The sequence below is a fragment of the Alosa pseudoharengus genome, unplaced genomic scaffold (genome assembly GCF_046254945.1).
Source record: "Alosa pseudoharengus isolate Yale_2024_CS ecotype anadromous, Long Island Sound unplaced genomic scaffold, YU_APseudo_1.1 YU_APseudo_1.1_scf_9, whole genome shotgun sequence".
NCBI lineage: Eukaryota > Metazoa > Chordata > Actinopteri > Clupeiformes > Clupeidae > Alosa > Alosa pseudoharengus.
Genome location: NW_027468881.1, coordinates 24,981,990 through 24,993,687, shown reverse-complemented (window position 1 = coordinate 24,993,687; position 11,698 = coordinate 24,981,990). Strand labels below are relative to the sequence as shown.

At 40.2% G+C, this 11,698-nt stretch overlaps 1 long non-coding RNA gene across 1 annotated transcript; it reads right to left on the bottom strand.

Moving 5' to 3' along the window:
- Window positions 1-9,816: 9,816 nt before the first annotated feature.
- Window positions 9,817-10,827, bottom strand: LOC143115091 (uncharacterized). Its single transcript, XR_012985047.1, has 2 exons — window positions 10,724-10,827; window positions 9,817-9,949 (listed from the first exon to the last, which is right to left on the bottom strand). It is a non-coding gene; the product is annotated as an uncharacterized LOC143115091 (long non-coding RNA).
- Window positions 10,828-11,698: the final 871 nt, after the last annotated feature.

Here is an 11,698-nt window from a genome sequence, read left to right as displayed (position 1 = left end):
CACACACGCGCGCGCGCACGCACACACAAACACATACATACATACACACACACATGCACGCGTGCACGTGCACACACACACATACACACACACACACACACACACTCTGAGAGAGAGAGAGAGACTTGCACACTCACACACATGTCAGAGAAAGGGAGACATGACTGCCCACGTAACAGCAGCCTGTTATTGCCATGAGGTGTTGATCTGACGCTGAGCTGCCGAACAAAAAGAATGACATCCATGCAGACACAAAGGCCATAACTCACACACAGTGGAGCCGGAAGAGCGCAGTGTCACCCCTCAAGGGCATTTACCAGCTCGTCTCCAAGTTAATCACCAGAGCTGAGTGTGTTCTGAAGAAAAAAGCAACTCTTTGGATTCAATTTGTTTTCAGCAGAGCTTTGAGTTGCACTCCTGTGAGCCAAACGTTATAGTAAGTTAGTTAATGATGAGGTTCGTTTTCTGTCTGCTACGCTTACGCATGCTTCATAGACAGATATGCACCAAAGGTGTGCATGCATACAGATAATTTAAAACATTCAAACAACCACCAGAGAGATTCAGTTATTATTCGGTTATTTGCGTTGCCAAATAGAGAGTGAGAGTGTTATCAATAGAATAGAAATATGGAGAGCTTTGGGTCTTTCTGGTACGGTACCCTAAAAATGGGTCTAGTAACACTGCAATGTAAAGACGACTTCATTAGACTGTAAACATGGTGATCTTCCTTATACTTCTTTGTATTGTGTAAGCTACATGCTCAAACAGAATATGTATCAGATCCACTGTTTATTGGGATCACAACATTAACAGTGACTTGGTAGCAGAGTTTATACTATGCTAGCATACAATGGTAGCATAACTTTTACCATGATTCCGTGCATTATTGAATAAACTGAATAGGAATATTAATATTTGTGTAATATGTTGAACGTTTAACCAGTTATTTAATTATCCATGCACATCCTTAATATAATATGCATGCAATCATATATTTATCTCATCTCTTTGCTGATGATTGCTGGCATTGAGCAAACACATTCAGTCTGTCTTTCTTTCATTCAGATATACACACACACACCGTCAAACAAACACAGTCACACAAGCATCTGCACGTACGTGCACGCACACACACACACACACAGCTCCTCTGTGTGTATGATTGATGGGTGTGCAGCCCCCTCCACCACCTAGTGGTATTTGTTGCAAAGGGTGATAACACTTGACCACATTAAGAGCAGGTGTAAAGTCACCCAAATGCAAGATCCATCACTGGCATTCTGATGTGTTGAGCAGTGCAATCCAGCAACTAAGGCATGCATGCATACAAATGGGTTTATCTTTATCTCTATACAACAATATGGAAATGCTTCCCTCATTTTGGATCATTGAGTTGTGCATAAGCACTAATGAGACTCCATTTTGAAACTTGCAAGGATGGGATGAAAATGGAATCACAAGTGTGGTTGTCCACATTCTGAGCAGCGTAGCGTGCTGCAATAGGGTGAAGCCAAGGCCCATTTTAATGAGAGGTGTAAAGTAATCCTGCCAAATTATATCCGCATGTTCTCCAGATGTGAAATGCATGTTAATGGCAGAAGTAGTCCGTATCTATTTCTCTAACTGTCACAGACACTTTCTTTCTTTCATTAAGTCACAAGTCTTTCTTTCATTAATATTTTCTGCCTGTCTGTCTGTCTGTCTCTCAGTCTTTTTCTCTCTCTCACTCTCTCTCTCTCAATCTATCTCTCTCTCTTTCTCTCTCTCTCACACACACACACACACACTCACACACACACACACACACACACACACACACACCACAACCTCACTGCGACTACTGAGCATTTTAATTATTAAAAAATACAGACACTCCTGTTTGCTTGATGCCTCTCTTCTATTCCCATCTCATCTGGGCTCGTTTAATTATTGTTGAATTAGTGTTTCACCTCCAAAATCAGCATCCCCCCGCCCTCTCAGCCTGAGGCTGTACCTCTGTTCCCCTTGCTCCAGTCCAGCAAGGCCAACTCGCTAAACAGCCAACTCAGCCAAACAGACACTGAGCTTTTTCTGGACAAGTCTCACCTAACAAGATTGTCCCTGGGTGTGGGAAGTGTTAAATACAGGAGGAAATTTGCCTGTGTCATATTAACATTCACACAATGTGCTAGTCTGCTCACATGCACTGTCCCTTCTTGAGTGTGATTCCTTATCCACCCTTTGCAGTTTGGACTGTTTCTGGAAATCATTTCCAATGCAGCCATCTGTAGGCTACTTTGCTGATTCTTTTTTTTTCTTGGGATCTCATCTCAACTTCTACGCGGCCGGCATTCTTAACAGATGAGATAGGGTGCTGCAACGAACTTACTTCAAGTAAAAAGATCAATTAAAAAGATGAATTCATTTTCTTCCCCACCCTCCCACTTCCCAAAAGTGTCTCCACTTAATCACAGGAATGCATAACTTTCTTTCTCTAATGCTGCCGTAAGAGATAACGGTGGTTATAATAACAGCTTGCTCCAAATGAAAGCTAAAAGGAGGGAAGCATAATTTCAGCTTGACCCCCACTCCAATCTATTCCAAAGGATGTCCCAGCTTAATTTCACAGAAATTAAACAGCAAACTTTTTTTTTTGTTCTCAGCAGTACCAATAATTATTGGCCATTGCAACTACACACTTCTATAACATTTTATCATAACACACTTCAAATCATTAGTTAGGTATTGTTTAGGTTAGGTATGTTTTTATTTATAATTTATATGTATAGGCCTATTGGGCTAAATATGTGCAAAATAACAAAAATCTAAAACCTAAAAATTCCTCATTTACATACATCTACATCGTTTGATTATTTGCTTGTCTGTTGGATTCGGTCTGTCTTCTGTTTCCTATCTCGCACCCCTCCCAGTGTTCATTGTGAAGGACTTTTGACAGATTCTGGTGTTTACAGAGAGTTTTTGTCCGGCTGTTCATTCCCGTTAGAAGGTGAAAGTCTGCTAAGGTCGTCTCATATCGACCCGCCAGTCTCAGGGATGGTCCCCTTTCTACAGGCCCTTGTTATGAAGACTAGCTTCAGAAGAGAGGGTTGAAGCAGAGCTAGTACTTTCAGACCTACTTTCTTTCTTCGAGGTTTATTCCCACAGCTGCATTTTCTATGGACGGAGGAAATGTTTTTGGGAATAAGTGGAAATAGGTCTAGTGGGCACAGTCATGCTGGTGGGGTAGCATGGGTCGTGCTGCCGTCTTGTCTTGTCTTGGTTTTGCTTTGGTTATTTGTTATGTTTGGTTTTTGTTTTGCTTGTCTTGTCCTTTTGTTTGTGTAACTTTTATGTTTATTTACAGTAGTAGGGAGGTGGCTCTGAGGGAGGTCTAGTCTAAGCACACGTGTGGTGTTTCTGGTGTGCTGCTTATAGCTTTGCTGTGTGCCTTTGCTGTGTAACAGGTGAACCTTTTATGATGTTTGCATGATATTTGTGTGGACTTCCATAGCTGCCACCCTCAGATGTCCACTTCCCAAACTCTGTATTAATAAATCTTTTGCTTTGCTGGACTTCATGTCTCCACCGTGTAATTTTCGAACCTGTGAGCGCTGTCTCGGTTTAGAGGTACGAATTCTTAAAGATTCCCTGATGCATTAGGCCTCAGGGTGGCGTAGTCAGGCTACTGTGATTGGCCCTTTGGCCCTGGTTTAGAGGTACGATCTCTTAAAGATTCCCTGATGCATTAGGCCTCAGGGTGGTGTAGTCGGGCTACTGTGATTGGCCCTTTGGCCCTTCCTATGGATCACCCTGTTACACATGTACAATTACAATATGATATTGTATTATATTGTATTGTATTTATGTCCGTAAAATGTCCATGTTCTCCTCTACAGTACTCCTGGACACATGGAAAAGAAACATTGACATCTTTATTACAATACCTTTCTTCCCTGTAGCTGCTACGGCTGTAGTTTTGTTACTTTCACTCTGCTTGTAACAGGTGATACATTACAGTGGCAAACTTACATGTGCATTGAAGCAGAAAGTAAAAAAAACAATATATATCAAACACCTTTTTTAAAATGTTAAAGGCTTCCTGAGGTATGGCAAGTTATGAGTATGCCAAAGCATAATATGCATATTTATATAATATGACATCATATGGTACATGGGTGCGAAACACTATATTCAGTCTAACTGTAATTCTACGTAAATGTGCATGCATGAGTTCTGCAAACTCCCCGGCTGAGCTGACTCTGTCTGTGAAGTTAAGCCTATGAGCTTAAACATGCGATACCAAGAGAAACGGCAGGAGAACAGGGGGGATGTGCACTTTCCTTTTGTCTCCCAGTCCCTTCAGCTTGTAATAATTATCCAGATTTCCATTTTAAACAATCTGCCAGAACTGTTTTAACTATATTTGTGTGTTATGTATTGTTATGTATTGTTGTATTATTATGTATTGTTGTATTGTTATGTATTGTTGTATTGTTATGTATTGTTGTATTGTTGTATTGTTGTATTGTTGTATTGTTGTGTATTGTTATGTATTGTTGTGTATTGTTGTATTGTTATGTATTGTTATGTATTGTTGTATTGTTATGTATTGTTATGTATTGTTGTATTGTTATGTATTGTTGTGTTGTTATGTATTGTTGTGTTGTTATGTATTGTTGTATTGTTATGTATTGTTATGTATTGTTGTATTGTTGTGTTGTTATGTATTGTTGTGTATCTTGTCCTTATGTTTGTCTGCTGGCTGTGCAATTAATTGCCCCTCGGGGACAATAAAGTTACCTTGACCTTGACCTTGTACTGAATGTATGCATTCATCTGAGAGGTGCTTCATTGTACCAACCTCGCTGTGTGTTCACTGTGTGCTCTGTGTGTTCACTGTTTCACAGATGGCATAAATGCAAAGACCAAATTCCTTGTATACGCAAGTACCTATTCTTTGGTCAAAAAATGTTCAAAGTCCAGTTTAGATGCTGTTTAGAGTATTACACGCTTACTTAACACTGTGTACGGCAGTTGCTCATAACTGTGTTCAATGGCAGGGAGAGATCATGCAAGCAGTCCGGCAGGCAAGCAAGATGTTAGGCAGGCAGACATGCAGGCAGGAGGGCAGGAAGGGCAGAAAGGCAGGGAGGGAAGTACAGCAGGCAGGCAAGCAGATGGTACGCAGTGATGTAGATCCAGCAGTTCAATAATCCAAAGGGAAGGGGGTATTCCAAAGGGTATTCCAAAAGGTGTTTTAAATTGAATGTTCTAAAGCTTCAAAAATGGTCAAGAGTTTAAATCATAAAGTGTCAAGATTCAAACTATCCAGATTCAAGTTTCAAGCTATAAGCTATGAGCTTACAAGTTACAAGCTGTAAAAAACTATTTGTGTCCAGCATCTTCCATTGTCTAACTAAGACTGACTAAGCCACATGGAAGACGCCATTTTGAAGTGAACAGGTGACCAGGTGACCTAAGACCATGTCAAAATAAAAGCTCCATACAGAAGCTAATGAATCTCAAGCAAACTAAGAGTCTTTCAGTTCAAATTGGTTTAAATTCAAATTGGCTCCTACACCTATAAACCTGATTTACGTGTACATTACATTTACATTGGTGTAGGTGGGAAGAGGTTTCAGTGCTCCAGTCAACACCTGGATCACTGTGTTGTTAAAGCCTCAGTTCTTCAGTGTCCATTGCAATCCCCAGACAACATTGTTACAACAACAAACACGAGTGCTAGCACCTCAAGAGAGTGAATTCTGGATGAGAGTCAGGCATCCAATTCCAACATCCGAGAGCCAGTGGAAATCATATCTCATGGTCCATGTACAAAACGCGGATTATCCCTTGGATTATGTATGCGAGGGGACAAGCCAGCCGGTAAACAGTGTTGTGATTCTCCGGCTAGCAGGCATGGGGACGAGCTCTGGCGTACACATGAAACACACAAACAACTCCTATTGTTTGCTCAGATTTTTTGACATTTTGAAACTTGCCAGAGTGAAGTGGAGTGGAAAAAAAACAAGCATTCAGCAGATACCAGACACTCGGTATAAACAATGGAGGTCCTGACTTTTTGCCATTTCCAGAAACACACCTTTGGTTTTTAACTCCATTCTGTAAACTTTCTAGTTGTGAAACAATAATGCATCCATACCTTCTGGATAAGGAATTAGGGACTCATGACCGAAGGTTTGCTGTTTGGATTCCTGACTGGTAGGAAATACGTGGGTGGGGAGTGGTTGAACATTGCTCTCCTATGTCCACATCCACAGTTGAGATGCTCTTGTAGCAGCCAATAACATAATAGTGGCCAATAATATAATAACTGCCAATAACATAGTCATTTTGGCCGTTTACAATGTAATAAAGCCAATGATGCAATGACATGCCAATAATGTGATAACATTTCTGAACCAACTTGATCCAAGAATTCCAACAGTACCTTATTTTTTGAAATTCGGGCATACAGATCAAAAATGATGTGTATGAACATACATCCAACCATCTATCTATCTATCTACTCTCTCTCTCTCTCTCTCTCTCTCTCTAGCTTTTAGATAAAGGATGATCTCAGGAGAAGGTATGAGAGCCTTGTGGACTGATTGTAGATTATGGTGTTATTTTGGTTCAACAAGAGGTCCTGCATGGGTTTTGAATGGCTTTATTCTTTGACTTGGAATAGAAGCATGATGGTGGCAGCAAGTTGTCTTGCACGGACATGCGGGCACAGCTGCAGACACTCTGACAGATACCCACATTAATCTCCATGAGTGATAGCAACCCGGTGGGGGCTGGCATCAAGTGTCCCTGTATAGCCCACCCTCTTCACACACACACACAAACACTCTCTCTCTCATTTTATCTCTCTATCTCTCTCACACACTCCCACCACCACCACCCCCCTGGCATCTCTCACAATAATAGTATTTAAATGGACCTCAGTCAAAGCTGTCAGTTGTGATTTCTGAGGTGTTTGTGTGTGTGTGTGTGTGTGTGTGTGTGTGTGTGTGTGTGTGTGTGTGTGTGTGTGTGTGTGTGTGTGTGTGTGAGTGCGCTGTCTGTGGATAAGCATGTGTATGTGGTATGTGTTTGACATATACTGATAGGGACTGGCTGTGGGCCTGAAAAATGTCAGGCTGTCAGGCAGTCCGTGGTGAGGGGGAGAGGATGATGGATGTCTGTGATGAGCCCAAACTCAACTCCCTGGCCTCTCTTTAGGCCTGCAGAGACTTAATGAGATTACCAAGAGGGACATTTAGCATTTCACTGCCCGGCCAGGCATGGACGGGGGCATTTGTGAGGTATCCTCATTTGTGAGGCGCTTATTACACCTCCTAATTATCCTACTATTATATCTTATGATGATGTTACCTCGTTTAATCTATTGAAATTAAATGGGTTTGGTTTAGTGCTATTTTCCATTAAACATTAGGGATGTTCCCAGACACATGAATAAACCAGCTATTCTTCAGGATTTAGAAAGGGATTATTGGAATGGATTTAAAATGATTCTATCAATATGTATCTCTAATGTGTATTATAGCAGAGGTCAATAAGGAAGTGGCTATTTAATAATTGATAATGTTTTTTTATCAAATTACAGTTTTTCTCGATTGCTTTTACCTGCTTAAATAAACTAGAACCCACTTTCTCTTCATGACTACTTTCTTTGCACAGCAGAAGTCATCTCTTGCGAATGTGTTGGGTTCTAGTTGGGTTCACACATTTCTCACACCCTTTTGCAAAACAGTTAACACAGGTGTCATTCAAAAGCCCCAAACTCTATTGGTTTTCCCATGCTAAACAAAAGGAAAACATCTTTTCACAGGTGCATATTCCTTGCATAAGTCTGAATCTCTGATACACCTGTATGAAACTCCTTTGCACAATTCTTCAATCAGCAATCATTCATTATACATAAGAGATGTCTGTTCTGTGTTGCTATTTAGGCAAGTATTATCTAATGCACATTTAGACAAAGTACTGTATTGCCTATTTGGTGGAGAAAACAGTAGGTGTTTACTGTAGGTCTATTTCGATGAAAAATGACCAAGTTGTAGTTCAATGAAATTTACTTTATCTTGCTAGGTATTTACTGTATGCCTTACATGTCAATGGCAGTTACATCTTGGGAGGAATGAATAAATTATTTTTTATTCAGTACATTTTGTCTTTTCACAGTTTTTTTTCTGATACCAGAAAAATGAGAAAGCAATGGAACAGACATAGCAAAAATGCTCATTTTGAGAACTAGATTTTGCATTTTGTTGTCCAGTGTGTAATGATTGATTAAAGAGTGTTTTTTAATTGGCAACAAGTTGTAGTGTTTGAAGGGAAGATTTGCTTTTGCTGCATGTTTAAGTTTTTTGAGAGAGTAACAGCAAGCAAAATGTGTCATTTTGTCCAGAGTGCTTTTGTTCAGAGACGGGTGTTAACTGTTTTGAGAGCGTGATTTCAGAGTTGACACAGGTATCAAAACGATCGAGAAAAACTGTAAGCTGGGGCACAGTTATGTGAAATAAAAGGAAGGAAAGTAAATCTAAGGCTAATTCAGACAGACTATGAGAAACAGACAAATCTATTCCTTCTTTCCTTAAAATAACAGGTGATGCTGGTCCTCTAAACAGCGCTGCATCCCAGAATTGCATTCTGTGGAGTGCTGAACAGTCATGCCAATGTGGCAGTTAGCAGTCTGGTCAATCTGTTGCAGTTCAGCTGAGCAACAGGATTTGGACACTGCGGCCCCTTTTACCCTCCAGGACCAGCAGGGCCGGGCTAGCTGAAAAGCAGAGGTCCACTGTTGTCCAGCTGGCAGGCCTCTTTCCAGAGATTAGATGTGAAGTCTGTCTTAGTCCATCGTTCTCTACCCATAACAAACTATACCCAGATGAATAAATTCATAATTTCTCTTCCTCTCCAAGCCAAACTTACATGTTTTAGATCAGTTGTGCTTAAGCTCACCATGACCAGTCAGGTCAAGTCAACTACACCTTCTGCCACTCTGTCCACTTGTCACCCAGTCCACCTCTTAATAGAGTCACACACTCAGCATGGCATCCCAATCAGCAGGGCAGTGTCATCCTCAGTGTAGCATAAAAATAATACAAATAAAATTATTCCGATGGTAACTGCAGTATGAGTTATGCATTATATAATGCAGGGTTAATGTTTACTAGTAAAGCAGCAGGCTACAGTAAAGATTTTTGAGTTTGAGCCTGATAATAATGCTGACCAAAACCTTGTAAAATCTGTCTCTGTATGTGTGTTTCTCTCTCTCTCTCTGTGTGTGTGTGTGTGTGTGTGTGAGTGAGTGAGTGAGTGAGTGAGTGAGTGAGTGAGTGAGTGTGTGTGTGTGTGTGTGTGTGTGAGTGAGTGAGTGAGTGAGTGAGTGAGTGAGTGAGTGTGTGTGTGTGTGTGTGTTTCTGTGTACAGTACGTTCCTGTATGTGGATGTGCACTGTAAAAAGTTTAACGTAAAATTTACAGCAACTTGCTGGCAGCAAATAACCAGCAAGTTGCTGTATTTAACTCTACAGTACACCTACTGTATATGAAATCACAGTACCTATGCCTGATACTGTAAATGCAAACTACAGTAGTACTACCAGTGCTGTAATGTATACAGCATTGAATTGTCTACCGTATTTTTAATCACAGTACTTATGGATCATACTGTAACTAAGTACAGTAGTAATACCAGTGCTGTAATATTATATACAGTAATTTTGGGAAATTCATATCCTGCTTTATCTACAGCCAGGATAAATTTGGCTAGGCCTAGGTATGGTTTAGGCTACACAAACTTGCATAAATAACCATTGACAACTTGTTATCAGTTTGAAAAGCAAGTACATTTATTCACTTTTTTCCGTTTAGAAATTCTCGTGTGCTGCATCCTAACGTTAGACCAACGGTTGCAGTCAGCCTGATCCACCACCAGTAGCAGAGTGAAGCAGCACCTAGCAGAAATAGAAGAAAAGATAAACAGTGTTAGATAAAAATGTTCAACTGAAACTGAAGGCTACTTACCAGTGAAACTTTAGAATAATCATTTATATATATACTGTATGTTTTTTGAGTTTACTGTCAAAATGCCAGGCTGAAGATGGTGTTGGCATAACTCAGTTTTGCAAGGTAGCAGCTATATTTAACGTTAGCCAGCTGGGTGAGCTCATTGATGATGTTTGCTTGCAGCAACAGCCATTCGCGCTGTTCGTCCGAACAACGGTTAATGATAGTCAGATGTGACTTAAAGTTAACTTATATCAATATTGCTAGAGTTCGCCTATTAAACTCACAAAACCGTACATGATTACGAGGAGTTAACGTTACATAAGTCAGCTAAACCTCCACGTTAACGTTAACCAGCAACACATCATCTTCAGCCTAACATTGTGACAGTAACATACTAGGCCTAGCACTACTAGTGAATGTTTTATATAAATGATATGAATATAATAAACTGTAACTTACTGAGAACTAAGGTAGGCCTAATATAAATGAGACTACCATAACGTTAACGTAACATAAAACATTAACGTTAATGCCACCGTCACAGCAACAGCAACTAAGTTATGATAGCTAGCCTAACGTTAGCTGCTAGTTGATCCAACAAGCATGGATGAGTTGTAAGTTAGACAGTACAACGTACATAGACTGTACACATGCCCGAATTTAATGTAGTACAATTTCACAATGAAACATTAACGTTACATAAATAATTGCTTGCTTACCATTAAGGTGGAGCTGCGAACTTGTCAGAGTGCTGAACACCGTTGGTCTGACTGACTGAACTGTTGCTCAAAAATGATCTCCCGCCGGACAGTTCAAACGTCGTCGCGCGGTGCAAGTTTCAATCACCACGTCAAGATTTCCCAGTAAACCATAAATCCATGACTTTTCAATTTCTTTTCAAAATGATGATTTGGATGGAAAATCAACATAATATCAATGTCACCTTGCTATCTGGGAGCTTAACTTTGTATTTATGTGCAAACAGAAAACCCCAACTGATTTTCCGCCATGTTTTTTCAAAATTTTCAAAAAGCTGACAAGTGAGGGAGGAGTCAGATTTATTACTGTGTTATGATTCGCAGCAAGTTTTTATTACTGTAGTTTGACTATTTTTGACCATAATTCATAGCGAAACCACAGCAACATACTGTATTCACAAATACAGTACACATTTTCCCCAAAAACAGCAGTGATGCTGTGAAAATCACAGAATCTTGTTACAGTGTGTGTGTTTTTGAGTGTGTGGGTTGTACTAGGTTGAGAACAAGACTTCTTCCACTGATGGCACACTGGAAAAAAAAAAACAGCCTTTCTCCCAGGCTGGGTTACAGACAGGCCCGGGGTGGGTAATCGGGAGAATCGGGAGAATCCCCGGTGGGCCGCTTCACTTTTGGGCCGGTCGAGGAAAAAAAATATTGACATTTGTCACGTTAGTCTATCTTCTCTTAAAGTAGGCTATACACGTTCCGCATTCTGTGCATGACACCCAGTGGTGGAATGTAATGAAGTACAAATACTTCGTTACTGTACTTAAGTAAATTTTCCACGTATTTGTACTTTACTTAAGTAGAATTTATAGTGCATACTTTTGACTTTTACTTCGTTACATTTTACAGCAATTATCTGTACTTTTACTCCGCTACATTTGTACAACACCATCGTTCCTTTTTACGATACATTTTATGATCAGATTT